Source organism: Haliotis rufescens, unplaced genomic scaffold (genome assembly GCF_023055435.1).
Source record: "Haliotis rufescens isolate VD_foot unplaced genomic scaffold, xgHalRufe1.0.p SCAF_5, whole genome shotgun sequence".
Taxonomy (NCBI): Eukaryota; Metazoa; Mollusca; class Gastropoda; order Lepetellida; family Haliotidae; genus Haliotis; species Haliotis rufescens.
The window spans coordinates 3,013,757-3,031,985 of NW_025964223.1; the positions used below are offsets into that span (position 1 = coordinate 3,013,757).

The 18,229-nt window shown below is 39.9% G+C and overlaps 1 long non-coding RNA gene across 1 annotated transcript; it reads left to right on the forward strand.

Moving 5' to 3' along the window:
* Nucleotides 1-8,491: 8,491 nt before the first annotated feature.
* On the forward strand, nt 8,492-18,022 carry LOC124133621. The gene is made up of 3 exons (XR_006860965.1): nt 8,492-8,582; nt 9,226-9,325; nt 17,933-18,022. It is a non-coding gene; the product is annotated as an uncharacterized LOC124133621 (long non-coding RNA).
* The last annotated feature ends 207 nt before the right edge of the window (nt 18,023-18,229 follow it).

The following is an 18,229-nucleotide window of genomic DNA, read 5'->3' on the forward strand; positions in this document are numbered from 1 at the left end:
CACTCACTCGTTGTTGGCAACTATGACTAGCCGCATACACGTGATATTGGTAACCATGACTAGCCGCAATCACATGTTATTTGTAACCATGACTAGCCGCACTCACATGTTATTTGTAACCATGACTAGCCGCACTCACATGTTATTTGTAACCATGACTAGCCGCACTCACGCGTTATCGTAACCATGACTAGCCGCACTCACTCGTTGTTGGCAACTATGACTAGCCGCATACACGTGTTATTTGTAACCATGACTAGCCGCACTCACGTGTTATTGTAACCATTGCTAGCCCAATCACGTGTTATTTGTAGCCATGACTAGCCGCACTCACGTGTTATTGTAACCATTGCTAGCCCAATCACGTGTTATTTGTAACCATGACTAGCAGCACTCACGTGTTATTTGTAACCATGACTAGCCGCATTCACGTGTTATTGGTACCGATGGTCAATCTTCATCCTTCAGAACGATTTCCTAAGCGTCTTGACACGTGAAGCAAGACGAGTTCTATGGATGAACAACTTCTTTATTACAATTAGTGCGACGTTTCGGTGTAGATCCTAACACCTTTATCCAGCACATGCTACACCGATCTACACCGACACGTCGCACTAATTGTAATAAAGAAGTTGTTCATCCATAGAACTCGTCTTACTTCATCACACCAACTTCTAAATGCCACTGAAAGAAGTCTTGACACGTGTTCACTGTGATTCCAGAGGCTGTCATTGCCGTTGTTTGACACGTGTTCACTGTGATTCCAGAGGCTGTCGTGGCCGTTGTTTGACACGTGTTAACTGTGATTCCAGAGGCCGTCGTGGCCGTTGTTTGACACGTGTTCACTGTGATTCCAGAGGCTGTCGTGGCTGTTGTTTGACACGTGTTCACTGTGATTCCAGAGGCTGTCGTGGCCGTTGTTTGACACGTGGAAACGCCTGACCATCCTGTCAATAATAAATTAGCCACAACTGTTCTCACGCGATGACCATAGAGAATTATTCTCCCAAATCGTTAGGCAAATAGGACTAACTCTCATTGGATGACCAAACCTGACCACCATTACGAACTAACAACACGTGGATGTTCTCGATTGCCATGGCACATTGGCCGTTACACAATGCTTCAAAATACACCCGTAGACTAAGAAACTTTCGAACAAAGGTATTCGCAATATTAACAAAAAAAAGGTTTCCGTTTGAATTTGTATTATAAATATTAACGAATCTTTAAATCGATGAGAGCCGTCTTCAGATTCCACCAAAACAGATGGTCCTAGGCGAAGTCGCATCATTCTTCTCAATACAGCCATCAGCAGCCGACAGCGCCATGATCATTGAATGCCAGGATGGCGTGTCGGTGCACGTGGTTGCACAGTGCAGCACAGCCAGTGCAGCCGGGAGTATGACGCAATGCACTTTGCCTGTAATCGTTGAACCTCGTCTGCACCGCAGAGTGGAACGTACCACCGCACCAGATCCACATGGCTGAGTCCCATTGTGAGCTGTGTTCAAGCTCCAGCGGTGAAGCAACGTCCATATGCAAACGCTTTCACCGTTTTTTTCTTTATAATTTAATTACAAAACTTTTAAACCGTAATCAGAGGTGTTCATGCATTTATTTTTAACATCAAATCTATAATTCCAATCGGGTGAAATGATTATTAGATGAAATATCAGCAATGCAGTCACGAGATGAAAACGCACTGTTTCACCGCAGAGAAATAATCCCTGATCGGAATCTGCACTGAATGGACGTCATGGTTGTCATTTAAAAACACCCCATTATAGCTAATTCATGGCGAACAGATCAGTGGTGGCGGATACTATTGAGCATTATGTTGGTTTACTGTTTTACACAAAATCCAATGTGGCATCTCACTGGCACGAGGGATGAGTGAGTGAAAGTTGTTTTATGCCGCGGTCAACAAGTTTCGAGTTATATCAGGGCGAACTGTAAATATTTGCGCAGTCAGCAGTATTCCAGTCACTTGGCAACGGCTTGTAACATACCCTGAGCCAGGCGAACAAGGGTTGACTGCAAAAGCAATGATTCACGCCGTGCGGGTACGATGACACACGTTCAGTCAACATGTTTCAAAGCCGGTTGGGTCGGGTGACAGTGGGGTGGGGTCTATTTCTATTTTGTGAGCGAGGAGGGGACAGGCGTCAACAGACGTATTTCATATGTCATTGTTGGTGTAAATGAGATGAATGTACTTTCCAATCGAAGACAAGAGTTATAATCGAAAACTAGAAACGGCAACAACAAAACTCCGAGGATGGGAGATCCGTGAAGATCAGGGGTAGAATAGGTCTTCAGCAACCCACGCTTGCCGTAAAAGGCGACTATGCTTGTCGCATGAGGCTACTAACGGGATCGGGTGGTCAGCCTCGCTGACTTGGTTTATGCATGTCATCGATACCAATTGCGCGGGTCGACGCTCATGATGTCAATCACTGGATTGTCTGGGCCAGACTCTATTATTTATAGACCGCCGTCATATAGCTGGAATATTGCTGAGTGCGGCGTTAAACAACAAATAACCTAACCTAACCTAACCGAGGATGGGTGATATATGACCTATCAATAACACATGCATCGGGCGCCCAACATTCCCAGCACATCAGGGGGTTGTTTCATTGGCAGGAGGAAATCGGTCCCGGCCACAGAGTCCAACCACCTCAAGCTAATGATGGTTGCACCGATAAACTCAAATTTAATTTTGATAATCGGTAAGAACGCACAGCCGTGACGGAACAGAATCTGCAACAAGATTGTCCCTAACATCAACTTGAATACAGATTGCAGCCAACTACTTCAGAAATCACTTCACAAAAGTACACAAGAATCAATTGTCCTGGCGTTCGTGCACGGTTTGCACTTCGCCGACACAGCTAAAACCAGTCAGTCTGAACGGTTCAGAGCACTAACTGAACCGCAGTGCAAGTAGAACACAACCTTGACTTACCCCAGTGATCAGGTACTGGCAGCTACTCCACTCGAGTATTTAAGTAACAGATTTCCAAATGTTGTTATAGAAATGCATATGTTTGTGTCTTTTGTACAAGTCTGTAAAGATGGGCTGTATTACTCCGCCTACTGCGGTAGTCGGTGGTCCGTGGTAAAGGACGCATTGCGGTGAACTGGTACGACCGGGTCGTCTCCGACGATGCGCTCCGTTGGTGCGGTTTTAAGTACAGGCCACTATAACATTAACGACTTTATACGGTCATTGTCTATTTTTTTTAACCTTTGGCCATCATAACAATATCGTTTTGTGTGTCAAGACGTATTTCCCACATGGCCGTTTTCCTGGAAAGACAAAGAATATTATGAGTAGGAATTATATTTAATTAAAGCATCGAAAATAACAAAACATGGTTTGAATGAATTTATACTCAAAGCAATAATACCAAATATGTTCTTATCTATAATATAATGCTTGTTTAGAATCACAACATTCAAAACCCTTCATTTTCTTTGAAGATTTAAAGTGTATTAGTGTTGGGGGATATGGATATAAAGTGTACTAGTCTTTGTATATTTAAATGTTTGTTTGTTTGTTTGTTTGTTTGTTTGTTGTTTAACGCTGCACTCAGCAATGTTCCAGCCATATGGCGGCGGCCTGTAAATAATCGAGTCTGGACCAGACAATCCAGTGATTGACATCATGAGCATCGATCCACGCAATTGGGATACGATGACATGCATCAACTGAGTCAGTGAGCCTGACCACCCGATCCCGTTAGTCGCCTTTTACGACAAGCATAGTCGCCTCTTACGGCAAGCATGGGTTGCTGAAGACCTATTCTAACCCGGATTTTCACGGGTCAGATTTAAATGTAATAGTGTAGGTAGATATATAGTGTACTAGTGTTTGTGTAAAGTAAATATAATCAAAACATATCATAGGGAGAAATCTCATTCCTCATTAGAGGTGTACTGTAGTTTGAAAAGAACTCGAAGAGTGACCTTTGATCCCAATGTGCATTTCGGGGAATACACTGATTTATGTTTTTATGTTGAGTACACAAACAGGTTTGCAGCCTTGTTGTCCATATTATCGTGGTCCAGTTGTCCATAAATCCCTCACAAATACCTCACTATATTCCTGAGTATTCATGTCAGGCGTCCTGAAATACATTGAGGATGTGGTTTGCAGATTACCTTTCGAAAATGGTATTTTTAACAAAAGAGAGATTTGTTCCGAAATTTTAGTCTTTAACATCTCAGTGTACAGAATAACTGTATCCAGTACTCAAACATATTGACATAAATCGATACATTCTAATACTGATCATTTCATATTCATTTTCCTGTTTTTTTCTCACTTTTATTCCAATTAAGAACATAAAGATAAGCCTTCTTAGATTAGAAATACTCCCGTTTCAATAGACATAGCGAATACAAAATTGATTTTGTTAGAAAGGATTGAAACTGAAAGTTATGTATGAGTGATTTCTTTGATATAAATACGACTTGGTGACATTTGACATCCAACAAAGCAGAGACCATCCCCACAACACGTTGGCAGTGGTGTCAGGTGCTGACATGGCCGGCTGGTGAAGGTATATACCGTGGGACACCTGCTGCACGTGAGCAGATGTCACGGTGTGACACGTCGGCACATGGTCAACAACATGGACTCTGGGTTTTGAGGTTAATGGTCCCAGATGATGACCTACTCTCAATAAACGAATTGTTTGGCCACATCATTTGTTTGCAAAACATTGCAATGCAATTTCATTTTATGACATCGAGGAGATATCACTTGATTTCCCAGAGATATCTCCCGTGGAAGCTGTTCTGGGTGATAAACCCGCGTCTTTACAGGACACGTCGACGCTAATGTATCAGGTCACAACTGTTGGTCAGGTGGTGGTCACCCATCCATGACCTAGTTACATTTATCGACAATTATAACCACCCAATACACATGGATACTGTTTATGGTAGGCATAAGTGCTGGGTTCGAATAACAGAGATTCAGGGAAATTTGAATACTTATGTGTTCTGTCACCCCTTACCTGTGAAAAAGGACCCGCGAAGATCCGGGTTAGTATAGATCTTCAGCAACCCATACTTGCCGTAAAAGGCAACTAACCGGATCGGGTGGTCAGGCTTGTTGACTTGGTTGATGCATGTAATCGTATCCCAATTGCGTTGATCGATGCTCATGATGTCAATCACTGGATTGTCTGGTCCAGACTCGATTATTTATAGACCGCCGTCATATAGCTGTAACATTGCTGCGTGCGGCGTTAAACAACAAACAAACAAACAAAACCTGTGAAAAAGCCATGGGTCGGGGTCCACCTGTATAAAGGGGTATTAGCAGGTCCGTATGAAAGAACAGGAATAACACAAGTCTTAGCGAATAACAATATATCTGGGATAGGGTTTAAGGAACGAAAAGTCAGGCTCGTGGTATCTGGTTTTTCATGGGTTAATTACCCCGACTCTGGCAATCTGAGTGAGAGGTTTTCACTTTGCTGTGGGGGGCACGGGTGGCCCAGTCGTCTAAGGCGCCGCGATTCGCTGTGCATAGTTGCGTCCCTTGGACACGCCAGAAACCTATGATTGTGGGTTCGAATCCCGGTTCGCCCCGATTATGTTTCTAGGTTTGTCAGCACCACACCCGTGCTCGTGGGTTTCACCGAAGTGGTAAACGTCTGAGACCTGCATCACTTCGGGCTTTCCTCCTACATTAAGCTGACACGCCGTGATATGACTGGAATACTGTTAAAAGCGGCGTTAAACCCAGCTCACTCACTTTGCTGTGAACAATATTCCAGTTATATCACGGCGCGTCATCTTCGTGTAGGAGGAAAATCCGAAGTGTTGCGGGTCGAAGACTTCTCCGACAGAAACCCGCGATCATAGCGTTCCTTGCAATCTGAAGCATTCTTGTTAATCACTAAATATAACTGAACACGTTTGCTTATACCGCAAAGAATAATGTATTTTTATATTTAGTACTAGTTCTAGTCAGTCATACAGACCCTGATACAAATATATCCAATACAGCCAATGCAAGTCTATAATGTTTGGCAAGTCTAGATTAATGCAGTATCTGAAAATGAAGAGCGTCTCTGGGCTCCTTTTTATTATATAAAGACAATTTAACAACTGTTTTTGTTCTGTAAGATATGTTTATTTTAGAGACTAGATGTTAGTCTTTACTGGTACCTTAAAGCTTCCCCTGCATAACCGCAAATACTTCTGATGAAAATCGAACTTCTCAGACAAACGTTTTCATCGAATAAATAATAAAAAAATAAAGATTCCCGGGGACATTGACCTTACGCACGAAGTACGATCTGATGCTGGTGTTGAAGTAGGAAGTTGTTTGAGATTAAACCACAGGTATTTAGGTTAGTGGGTGCAGGCCAGTCGTATACTTAAGATGTAAGGAGTCGGATAAATACTTTTTCTACTAATCTTCTTGACTAATTCCCTTGACGGACACAACAACATGTTGTCGGAACAAACTAATTAACACCTATTAGATTAAGAAATTGTAATCAACGCAGATTGAATGTAGAGTAAAAACCAAAGTGTTATGCATAGAAAATAATTCACGTACCGTTTATCTTGCGTTATGTGACGAAATAATAGATCTAACAATGTGTATGTCTCTGTAGGATATATTTTGGTAACTATTTTGCTTAGTTATTTTAACTTTCTATCACGTCAAGTGGAACCTGTTTCGGCAGATATTATAATCGTGACTGATTATTCACTGGGGTCGAAAAGTTTGAATTTACAGAATTTATGTACGTAATGAAACCGGCAATACATTTTCTTTGAATATTATATACATTTGGATTACGTGTTGGGAATGTGAAGACCAACCACGATACAGGAAAATGATTAAAATTAATAAGTTGTGATATTCCTGTAAGTGTTTTATGCTAAAGAACGAGTCAAATGGTGTTTCCATACGTGAAATACTGCAAATATGAATAATAGTGTGTTAAATTTCAGTTTTCTTTTAAATGTTAGTTATTTTATACAAATTACTTGAACTTATTTTTTTTATACCTACATAATTATAATACCCAAATAGGCAGTATATTTTAATGTACTGGTATTTTCACTTTTGATAATTAATGCTCGCAATCTAAATGACCAATTGCATTATGTTATGGGTAACGTCATCATGTTTAAACATATTTAAAATGCATTCACTTCTAGTTTTTAATAATAAAATAGCGTTCAAATGGTATTTTAAACCTCATAGAAATGATTAAATCAGTAGTTTTAGCTATTAATATCACAATTTTCACGATACTTGTATAAGCCCACGAACATGCACAATTAAAAAAATCAACACAATCTAGTATTGATGATTAGATTTACATATTCTTGTGTCGTTCCACTTTTATATCAACCAGCGAAAACCTCAATGGGCAATTTAACCTTTTCATAATATATTTCATCGTCTAGGTTACGTCTGGTCGGAGTCGGAATATATTTCACATTACTCTGGGCCTGCATTAGTAGGCAGGAGTATGATTTTTCACGGGTAACACTTGACAGCGAAGTAATGTTTTTTTCGAAATAAATCTAAATATTTGCAAAGGAAGAGCACAAGTTATGACGAAACCTTGAGAAGTTTCCCTCTTTACTTTTCACACATTTTCAACACATCTAAATACACATCTACACTATATGAAACAGTTTGTTTGTCACTTGAAAATTTAAAACAAACATTTAAATTGAACAAATGCCTTTATAAAACTCTACCTGCAACCTTAAATAAACAGCTTATCTACCATCACAGTTCTCAAGACCAGTCCCATGTTGGAACGCAAAATACCCACCATCAAACATTACTGGTCATCCTTTCTGCTCAATGCATGCAACTTTTGCACGCAATATATTGGTATCCACTGGAACGTGCACGAGCAGCACCAAGTGCGTGTATCGGTGTGCGCGCGCTGTCACTGAATGCAGGGGCACTGACAAGCATGCAGATCGTGCGCTAACGTACCGATTATGATATATCCATCACACGTGATCAGCTGTGGCATGTAATTGATTAATTAGATGCGGAGGAAGGAGAGTGACACTTACTGATAATATATTTCAAAGCTTAATCTACGTATCTGTAGTGATGGTAAGATAATACGTCGAAATGAGCGTACATGTCAAATTTTCACATTTATAAATCTTTTTAAAAGGCTATAACGAGGCGACACTGTAATAAAAAGCCTCTTTAATATTCCTTCGTTCATAGTTACCAGCTATATATATTGTTAAAATACAAATATTAAATATGAAAATGTGATCAAGTTGTTCATTTTCGTGTTATACTGAATTTAAAGACATGACATCAATGTATACTCATTAAGCGTTATAACGAGGCGTTTAACTGAAATGCTGCACCGAACGGCCACGGTGATGAGATGTTTGCGTACCGAAGCACGACAGTGTGAGAGTTGGTCGTGTGGCAAGTCGGGTCACCGCGGTGCATTGTGGGTTGACGACAACAGTCGATACCAGTGCCAAGCAACCTTGTTACCTTACGGGGAGGGAAGCGATCGACAAGGAAATGCAAATTGTGGAAGACACAGGTAGTAAAAGCACTTGTCATCTGTCAACATCAGACGTACCGAGTGAACTGCCCTAATTAACCGAGTATTTCCATAGTGTATAAACCTGTTTGTATACCTTACATCATCAATGAACTCACCTGTGCATTTATTCGTGGCATTTTACTGACATTTATCTCTGGTTTATTTAGAGTTCAATTGAAAAACATATTATATTGATTCTGTAAATGACATTCATGTGACATCTATACCAGGTGCAGGATTGACGAACACTAGATTCACAATCGACATTTTTATTCACGCGAATCAATGTGCTTAACAACGAAATACTCAACGATATTGATGTTAATGGTGTTTTTACTTTTTCATATACGAATAGCATGTTCATTATACTATCGGTATCAATACTTTTATTTCTCATAAAATGCTTGGAAATAGATTACAAAATTCGCTTCAAATATGACATTAGCATATATCAACAATATTATAATGTACATTTTTGCCATTTGCTACAGGACGAATAGGTCATATATTTTGAGTCCGATGTGCCATATTTGTCCTAAACAAATTAGTCATTTTGATAAAACTGAGTCAGCCATACTTTTACCAATAGATCTTCAATTTCCAATACTTGATTCAAATGTTCGTCCTGAACTCTTAACAGCTATTCCTGGACTCGCATATCGGAAGTACAAGCCATGGGAGGTGCGTGTGTGCTGCCCTACCTTTTTATATGAAGATCGATTGGTTAATTCTACTCCCAGGTAATCGGGATTTTGTAGCAATTTACGTGAGATGCTTTGTTTAAGAAATTGCTGCCTAGATTGTTCTGTAATGTTTAAGATTTTCTTAAGAAGGACATCACAGGAAAATGCTGAATTGCTTAGTGGTTGTTTGGTGTTTCAAAATTTAAAGGGCCTTTCGTTATCACCCGATTAAATCTTAATTAGATTCTTATCAGCAGAGAATGCCAGGCACCCGGATCAGGTGAGATGATCAATGACGCCTATCCCTCTTTGGGTTATTTCGTTCGCTGAGGACATTCGATTCCAGCGTAATATTTAATTATTTAGCCAGTAAAGTAAAAACCTTTTAACTAATTTAAAAGCATTTTTTATTTATTTGGTAACCTTTCATTTACATAAATACGTCTCTAGGGCGATTATTTTAAAATAAATGAATACGTATTGCATAGATTGTTGTCGAATTGCGAAACTAAGTGTAAATGTTAACTGTGTTGTGAGTCCATGTTATCAGGGAGTCTGTATGTATAGTCCCCCTTATGTTGTCATCGTAGGGACCAGATATGATTCTGTTTTTATGACGTGGCTGATTGTGTGTCAGCTTAACCCGATGGCGAGGATAGGTGTTCATGCTATCTGTCACTGGTTTGCTTGACCCAGACTTGATTATTTACAAGCCGGTGTGACGTAGAGGGAACAGTGATATGTGCGACGTAAAACAACATTACCGCATACTCGTGACTTAATCTCCCCGATTCAAATAAATTTTAAACGTCTACATACACACATTCGTTGCATGCAATTATAATGACATTGGTGGCAATTTCTTGAGAAATAAGGCCCTGTTATATTTCTGCAGCAACACCTTTTCGTGTTCTCCAAAGAAAATATATGCCCGCATTATTGATTTGAAACGCCTAAATGTTGATATAAGAACATATTTTTTGTAATACATACCCAAATCACCACGTTATAATTGATCATAATATTATGTTTTCTGGTGAGGCGTTAAAATAAGCCTGCGGCTTGTTTGCCAATCCAGTTTCAAATTTATTTTGGGAATAAGTATGTTTAAAACGCACTATTGAAAACAAAATGGTTTGATGAAAGTGAACACAGATTACCACTGACTGCAGGTGACTTCGACGCAAAACGATTTTTATTAATGAAATCTAATTTAAAAAATACTTTAGGACAGCGGGTCGTGGTACCTCCTAGCCTTAACATGTCAAAGGTGTGCTGTACAATTTATCTCATCGCCCAGCACCAAAAGTCGATTATCCAGCGTATCATATCTTCATTCCATTGTTGTCAATATCATAAAGATTCGAAACACTGGGTTATGGAGTCGGCAGGATCTTGGGAACTCCAGCTTTGTGGAAAGTGGTACACTATTACTCACATCATATCGAGAGGGGCAATCATATCGTCTTTACAGTATCACTAGGATAAGTCATAAGGGGTTAAGATATAGACGAGGGGGTTGAAGTACATTGTAACGTGAGACAATTTAAATACCACGTCCATAAAGACAGACCACAGTGTGAGCACCTCGATGAATGGAGGCAGTAAAACAAGCCTGCCGTTATTAGTCACCGAGACGCTCCATCAAGGGATTAAAGTATAGAAATCGGCTTTAAAACTCCATAAATACAATTAAAGGGCATATTCTTTAGCACAAGCAGTTCTTGTGAAAGCGATTTATTTTTAAAAAATGACTCTACTTCGAAGAAACCCATCAATCTATACAAAATTACGAAGACCCAAGGGAAGAATGGAACACCGGCCATCTGGACTTCATATCTCCCCGGGGTTTAAATTATATAGTTCATAATGACTTTGAAGGCTGAAACAGTATGTAAATTGCCAAAGTGTTGATCTGGAAATACATCACGGAGTTGGAAAAATTGCCACCGACACACCCAAAAGACATGTGGTCAATTTATGCCAATTGTGTCGACCACCTGGCGAGTGTTTGGGTCACCATGAGCACACATTTATTCCGTCCATGAAATATGTATTCGCTATGAAATTCTTTGCTTAAATGAAACTTAAAAAACCGTCTTTGTTAATGCTGATTTCATACCAAATATCGCTTTTGTAATCATCTTGTGTGTTAAGAAAACTGGATGTTTTAAACAATAGAAATATTCTACTCATGGGCCAGTAAGGCGACGCATTCTGCCTGCAGCACCAAACACACCCATAATATCCGGGTCTGCCTAGGTCCTCAGTATTCCGTGGTCATCGCAATGGTGTTTGGGTAATGGTCAAGGTCTTGGACTTGGCTGATTGTATTCCTTCGGATCCCGATGACTGGGTTCGTTTCTCATAGTTTCAACCACTTGGGCCCACTTGCACAAAGCGATCTTAGCTCTACGACTATTGTAAACCTATATTAAAGTATGGGAGTTACGATCATCTTAGCCCTTAGATCGCTTTGTGCAAGTGGGCACTGGACTGGATTAGACAGCCTCCGTGGTCTAGAGGTAGAGCGTCCGCCCGGGGTTCGATCCCCGCCGAGTGATGCCAAAAGACGTTAAAAGATGGTACTTGTTGTTACCCTGTCTGGCGCTCGGCATTAAGGGGCTAAAACAAGGACTGGTTGGCTCGGAGTCAGTATACTGTGTCTGAGTGGGGTATTCATGTTAAACTGAGGCATGGTATCTCAGTGTGCTAGCTAGCACTATAACATCAGCATCAGTCCGGACTAGCACAAGCAGCCACACGCACACACACACGTTCATGAACGTCGCTATACAAGTGCAATAATCTTGTACGCGACGTGAAACACCATTTCACCTCACCACACTCGATTATTTACAGTCCGCCCTGATATAACGGGATATTAACCCACTCGTGGTTAGTACATGTGATTAGTACATGTGAAGGAAACGGCAATGTTACTGACAGGAGATTCCTCAAATAAATTAAAATTAAACATTTCCCCCAGAGAAGTCATATTTACTTCCATGTGTCACTATATTTAGTGTGTCCCCATACAGATATGTTTTTCAGTTTTCGCTGTATCTTATTATACAAAAAAATGATTCATTAACCCTTCCCTCGCCCTATAGCCCATTAACACTTCCCTCGCCATATAGCCGATTATAAACATTTGGATGCCAATTTCTGTTATATATGTCTTAAAGGGGAACTCCCCAGTCCTGCGCTCATATCCAGTCTAGGTCGTGTCGTTGTGAGCCGTGCCTGTGAGACGTGTCTGTGTAATTGAGGTTATCGTTCCAGTTCCATTGCTATACAACATGTAACATGTTGCTGGCGGCACACCGGCGGGCTTTGAATGTCTTTGGGCACTTGTCACTAAACGGTGTGACCATAAGAGATACACCACCTTCAATGGTTCGGGACAATTTGTCAAAAATGAAAACAAATTTACTGAGTTTACTGAGAATACAATATTTGAAATGCCTGACTTCCTAAATGATACTATCTGTGTGAAATGTAGGGGTAAGATATTCAGGAGGTAGGTATCCCCATGTGCCCCAGTTGTGTTACCCTCCCAACTGACGTTTCGTTATGCATAATGACTCGGAATTTCTGCTCAAATTGCAAAAAAACAAAACAAGGGAATTTGGCCAAGAAGTCTTTCTTAAGCTTCAGGTATATCGATGATAATATATCGTCAAATAATTGTCAAATAGTCAATGCCCTTCAACTGATTTGCCGACCTAAACTATAACCAGTAGAGACCAGTGTGACAGACCCATCTGTTTAGGTCAAAGTGAAAATATAGTATCAACAATTGTTTGATAGCATTTCTTAGAAGTTGACGGATGTCAAAGTAGACACAATTTATGGATAACTTCTTTATTTTACTGTAATGGCGACATTTCGGTATACATCCTTATACCGTTGTCAAGCCAGACTGAAAAACGAACATGGTACAGAATATATATGGTAGGTGTTAACAGTAACAATCGTTGCATACATAAGAGATAATAACATGAGTAGCTTAAATAATAACAGAAGGGTAAAACTGTAACAACATGATGGACAGAGAACACATGATGAGGAAGCCAAGATTAACAGAGTTAGTATACATAGGTGGGGTGATTATTGCTTAATGAGTTGGGGGCGGTCGGGTAGCCTAGTGGTTAAAGCGTTCGTTCGATTGGGTACAATGTGTGAAGCCCATTTCTGGTGTCGCCCGCCGTGATATTGCTGGAATATTGCTAAAAGCGGCGTTAAACCATACTCACTCACTCACTTAATGAGTTGGGATAAAACATCTCTGTTGATTGATGGCTTGTGGCGGCGAATGTGGACTGCATCTGTTAGTTTTCTTTTAGTGAAATCAAGGAGGTTGTTGGAGAGGATTTGGACGTTGTCCCAGTTGATGTTGTGATTGGGGCAGTTGCTGATATGGTCCGCAATGGCTGATTTACTGTCTGATTTGATAGTTGAGGTTTTGAGCTCTTTGATTCTGGTGTTGATTGGGTGGAATGTTTCAGCATACAATGGATTGTCCACAGTTACAGTCAATTTTATAAACTACACTTACGTTATTGGAGTAGGCTCTTAGAAGTGTGTTGAGGGAGGTGGATCTGGTGAAGTAGGCGTCAATATTGCTGTTTGAGGACAAGATTGTATGACAGGAGGGATGACTTCCAACTTTTCAATATCCCACTTTCCCTTTTTGTCGAGCTGTTCAGCTCATGTGTCTGATGTCATTCACTGTATGCTGCATGTCGCTGTAACAGTCAGTGTTTTCTCTCATTACACAGAGACCATGTCTTTCACACATGCCACGTGATGCAATGTCTAGACTAAGACAGGAAATGGATCCCCAATTGGAGTAGTCTCCCTTTACGTTACGCTTTGTTTGTATTCTGACAAGTCGATACTCATGCCGAGGCTTATATAGATGACTTTTCAGATGCAATAGTGTTCACATAGCCGGTCTCTGTTATCAGTTGATTTCAATCGATTTTAACGCTCCACTTGCTTTTTATCCTGATTTGAGGGAGATTGGACTATGGTGGACCAGGCACATGTACGATGTATTACCACGCATCCGTGAAGATTCCGGGATAGAGTAGGTCTTCAGCAACCCATGCTTGCCATTAAGGGTGACTATGCTTGTAAATGGCGACTAACGGGATCGGGCGGTCAGGCAGGCTGGCTGGTTGATGCATGTCATCGATCCCAATTGCGTGGATCGATGCTCATGATAATTATCATTGGACTGTCTGGTCCAGACTCGATTATTTACAGACCTTCGTCATATAGCTGGAATATTGCTAAGTGCAGCGTTAAACAACAAACCAACCAACAACCACGCATCGTTGAGCCCTTTAGGCCACACAGACAAATGGACAAATGGATTGTATATTAACGTCTCACTTATTTACGTGTGGTATAAAATAAAACATTGATATTTTAATACGTTCTTTTAATAAATATACAGAATACAATAATGCTATAAAAAAACGAAGAGTAAAAGAAACAATATTCTCAGTTGATTTATCATACGTTTTATTTTCATTTTAAAATCTCATAAGTTAGCGATATCATATCCACACAATAGACTGTACTGTCGCTTATAGTCAGCACTCATAGAATACTTCTGCATGGTTTTATTTTGTAAAATATAAGTTGATTTGAAAGTTTAAAACTGCTGATTGGTATCTGAGACATCTTATTTTTGAAAATAAACAAATAGCTTTTTTCGGAACAAATGTACAAACTTTCAGATATGGTAGGAGTCATGATGCAAATTCACTTCTTGCCCCAGTCTTTATGGAACTAATTTATGTTTACACACAATTACAGCCACCGATTACTTTTCACACACTATTGTGGGTATGGGTGATGGTTAAATAGATGTTTAACAATAGGTCTTTTAATATTTAATTACATAAAAAGCAAACTCGGCATACTTTCTTTTGCCCCTCAGTATACATGGCATCATATAAACGCCATCGGTCGGTAAATAAGATCGATTTTCAGCGTCAGATTATAAAAGTAAATATATGTATTTTGTTTACAGATGTAACTCAGAAATTGTTTTCTTATCAGACCTAGCCGTGTGTCAGTCGCAATAAACTTTGTTGTCATTGATATTTGTTGACATTGTTCTTTTTAGTTATTTACCAGTGTTATTTAGTTATTTAGTGAGTGAGTGAGTGAGGTCTGTTCGTTTTTACCTTATTTCGTCTATTATTTATGACATCTGTCATTCCAAGGTATCTGGTAAGTACTAGAGACCCAGCGTGTATTTGAGACCCGGCCTGTATTATAGACTCAGCGTGTATTGGAGACCCGGCCTGTATTAGAGACCCGGCCTGTATTGGAGACCCGGCCTGTATTAGAAACCCAGCGTGGATTGGAGACCCGGCCTGTATTAGAGACAAAGTGCGTATTGGAGACCCGGCCTGTATTAGAGACCCAGCGTGTATTGGAGACCCGGCCTGTATTAGATACCCAGCGTGTATTGGAGACCCGGTCTGTATTAGAGACCCAATGTATATTAGAGACCCGGCCTGTATTAGATACCCAGTGTATATTAGAGACCCGGCCTTTATTAGAGACAAAGTGTGTATTAGAGACCCGGCCTGTATTAGAGACCCAGTGTATATTAGAGACCCGACCTGTATTGGAGACAAAGTGTGTATTAGAGACCCGGCCTGTATTAGAGACCCAGTGTATATTAGAGACCTGGCCTGTTTTAGAGACAAAGTGTGTATTAGAGACCTGGCCTGTATTAGAGACAAAGTGTGTATAAGAGACCCGGCCTGTAATAGAGACCCAGTGTATATTAGAGACCTGGCCTATATTAGAGACAAAGTGTGTATTAGAGACCCGGCCTGTATTAGAGACCCAGTGTATATTAGAGACCTGGCCTGTTTTAGAGACAAAGTGTGTATTAGAGACCTGGCCTGTATTAGAGACAAAGTGTGTATAAGAGACCCGGCCTGTAATAGAGACCCAGTGTATATTAGAGACCTGGCCTATATTAGAGACAAAGTGTGTATTAGAGACCTTGTGTGTATTAGAAACTCGGCCTGTATTAGAAACTCGGCCTGTATTAGAGACCCGGCCTGTATTAGAGACCAGATCCACGTTGGGGAACTGCACATATCACTCCGGGGATTAAAGTTACGACCAGACTGTAACAAATACACGACGCTGACCACGAGTCGTGTTCTCGCTGACAGTTATTCAAACAAGAAATCAATCTAACTACCATCGAGAAGACGTGGTCGTCAAGAAACCAGATGAGACGCTAGCCCAGGCTGGATATATCTATCTGCATTAAAGCCAGTTTCCGTGCTCCTCTGTGTATTCCGTGAAGGGAAGTGAACTCTAAGAATCCCTACGTAGGGAACGGCAAGCCCTCAGCTCAGTGTCGTAACTTCAATGAAAATCGATTCGAACTTTCGGATTCAAACGCTCACAGTTAGAATTAGATGTGTTTTAGATTGATTACTCTGATACTGGGGACAGTTTTACATTTTCAAATTTTATTTCAGTGATATAATTGTCGTAATGTGATTCATTATGCCTAATGTTTTTCCTTTCACTGAAAATAAGGAGAAATATATTCATGAAATATTGTTAATATGGGTTTATTATATGAAATAAGAATATTTCAAAGAAAGCCATGCATACAGTTCGGAAGAAGTCAAGGACAGATGTATCAATGACAAGACATGGCTACCAAACTGACAATCATAACCAACAGCTTGTTCACCGATGTACTGTCAAATACGATCTTAGGAGAAAAAAAACCTTTCCATCGAAAAATATAATCTTGACAAACAGCTTTGTTATTGCGTCAGTGACATACTTTAAAATGAGGCATTTAACAGAAAAACTGAGAAAACTGTTATTTCTTTCAATTATTCACTGGTAATGCGCATGTTTGTTGTGTGTGACGTGACTATGAAATGTCAAATTGGTTGATAAACAAAGTGACGCAAATATAACACGCGTTTATTACAAAAAATATATAATACTTCCGGGTTGTGGAATTTTTAGGCCAAGGCCCCTTATTTCATTTTTGCTGTGAGATTTAAGTCAGAACAAAGTTATAAGATAATATTTATTGCAGAAACGTTCCATTACGGGACAGATGCAATTTTAAAAGACAAGACATTATGATTTATATATACATATATACAGACATACATAACTTACATTCCTGTAGACACATACAAAAACAAAATAATCAATATTACATATTTTTATACATAAAATGTCAACGGTTGATTATGAAGGGGTATTTATTGTTTGAAATTATAGATGTGAAAACAAATGCAGTTGATATTGACTGCTTCATTATTTGACAGGATGTATTGAAATAATTTGTCTTCACGACTGTGGACATTTACATTTACATTTTGTCTGGATAGTTTTTCAAAGAGTATATTTCTTTCTCGAGTGTGTTTAATACAGTGAAGTAAGTAATGTTTTTCGTTATCAATGATTGAACATGTATGTATCAAGGCGCCAATGTGTAGGATTTTCCTTTATGTTCCCTGCAATAAACATGGGTGTGCTCATCTTAGGTATTCAATGTGATGTTGACTTAATTAGAATTAATATCTTTTGTCAATGTAACGTCATTTCCTGCTATGTCTTCTATTCTGTTTCTATTGAAAGTCAGATGACCACTGACCCCCGTCCTGACCTTTACGGATCGCGTGGCTTGACCAGGCACCTGGCCCTGGTTTAATTGGTCGAGATATTCCCATTACACGCCTGAAACGGACATGCTTTCCCTTGTCGACGGAGCGTGAATGACAAGCGTCAGTTACAAACAAAATGACATTTGAAGGACGGTGTTAGTTTCCGATTAATATGACCCAGTACTCTATGCTCATACTTACCCAACACCTGCTACTCAACCAACACATTCTCAGGGGGACCGAATATAGAATATTCATGAACACTTAACAG